This window comes from Dendrobium catenatum, unplaced genomic scaffold, assembly GCF_001605985.2.
Source record: "Dendrobium catenatum unplaced genomic scaffold, ASM160598v2 fragScaff_scaffold_1676, whole genome shotgun sequence".
NCBI classification, from domain to species: domain Eukaryota; kingdom Viridiplantae; phylum Streptophyta; class Magnoliopsida; order Asparagales; family Orchidaceae; genus Dendrobium; species Dendrobium catenatum.
Window position 1 is genome coordinate 1997632 of NW_021320138.1, and position 1200 is coordinate 1998831.

The 1200-nt window shown below is 37.8% G+C and overlaps 1 long non-coding RNA gene across 1 annotated transcript; it reads left to right on the forward strand.

Moving 5' to 3' along the window:
* Positions 1–318: 318 nt before the first annotated feature.
* Positions 319–775, forward strand: LOC114581362. The gene is made up of 2 exons (XR_003703288.1): positions 319–404; positions 513–775. It is a non-coding gene; the product is annotated as an uncharacterized LOC114581362 (long non-coding RNA).
* The last annotated feature ends 425 nt before the right edge of the window (positions 776–1200 follow it).

Here is a 1200-nt window from a genome sequence, read left to right on the forward strand (position 1 = left end):
TAGCTCCAGTAATTTTTCTGCATATTATTACTTTGCCGATAGAGAGCTGAGAAAGAGGGAGATGGAGAGAGAGGAAGAAATGGGGCTCGAAAGAACGCTGTCGATGGAGCCGCCTCCAGGTACAGAAAATTTCTTTGTTATTCCTTCACTTTTAAGCACACTGAGGTTCCTCTCTTAGATGCACCCTTCCATGGAACCTTCAATCGCATTTTTTTTTTGTCTGCTTTTAACCCTATTTTTTTTCGAGATTTTCTAGCGGAATTTTCTGCAAGTTGTTATTTGGAATTTTCAATCTTATAATATAGTTGTTTGATTTGGCAGAAGATAACTTTTTTTTTAGAAAACTGCTGTAGTTCTTATGAAGAACATATCAATTACACTTTCGTCAATTGAACTTTCAGTGAGTGAGTATCTCAGCTCATTGGCTTGGATTTCTTTCCTATTACTTATTTTTTTCTTTACTAAACAAGTAGTAGTTTAGCTTTAGTAACGACGTATTACTTTTCCTGCAGCTAAATAGATCCCATATGTCTATAGATTCAACTGATTGGAAACAGAATGTGGGATGAAATCCTTGCACCTGTATCTTAAAAGAGGAGTTCTTTGTGACTGGACCTTGCTTCTATCAGCTTCTCCTTCCTAATAAAAATCCTAGTCGCTATCATTTTTTCTCTTCCATTTGGTCCAATTTGCCAATATCCGCATGGGCAGACACATACTTCTGATAAGAGTACTATTTAGTCCTGTGACTTTGGATTTATTATTCTGTGCGGAGTCCGGAGGGTGTCCAGAGACCAATAAAAATGCACCACCTCACCCCAAAAATATACCGCGCTCAGTACCCGTACTCGGTACCGAGCACTTAACCGGACAGGAGAACCATCCGGTGTCCGCATATAATAATAGCTCGTGCCTTTGGGTCTTGGAAGGTTCACCTTCATGAATCTTCAATATTTGGGATAAATTGATCTCCCTAGGCTCATATGGATGGTCTTCAAGGTCTACTTATCTCCTGTGGTTTGTGCCTTTGTGGTTATTGATTAAACAGGTAGAATAGTTAGCTCAATCATTAGTAAACTCTCCTTTTAGTAGGATACATATAGATTATAACAAGTGGTAGAAACACTTGATGAAAAGAAGATAACTAACATTATTGATAAGAAATTTGGCCTTCTAAATCAAGATGAGTTCATAGAAGTT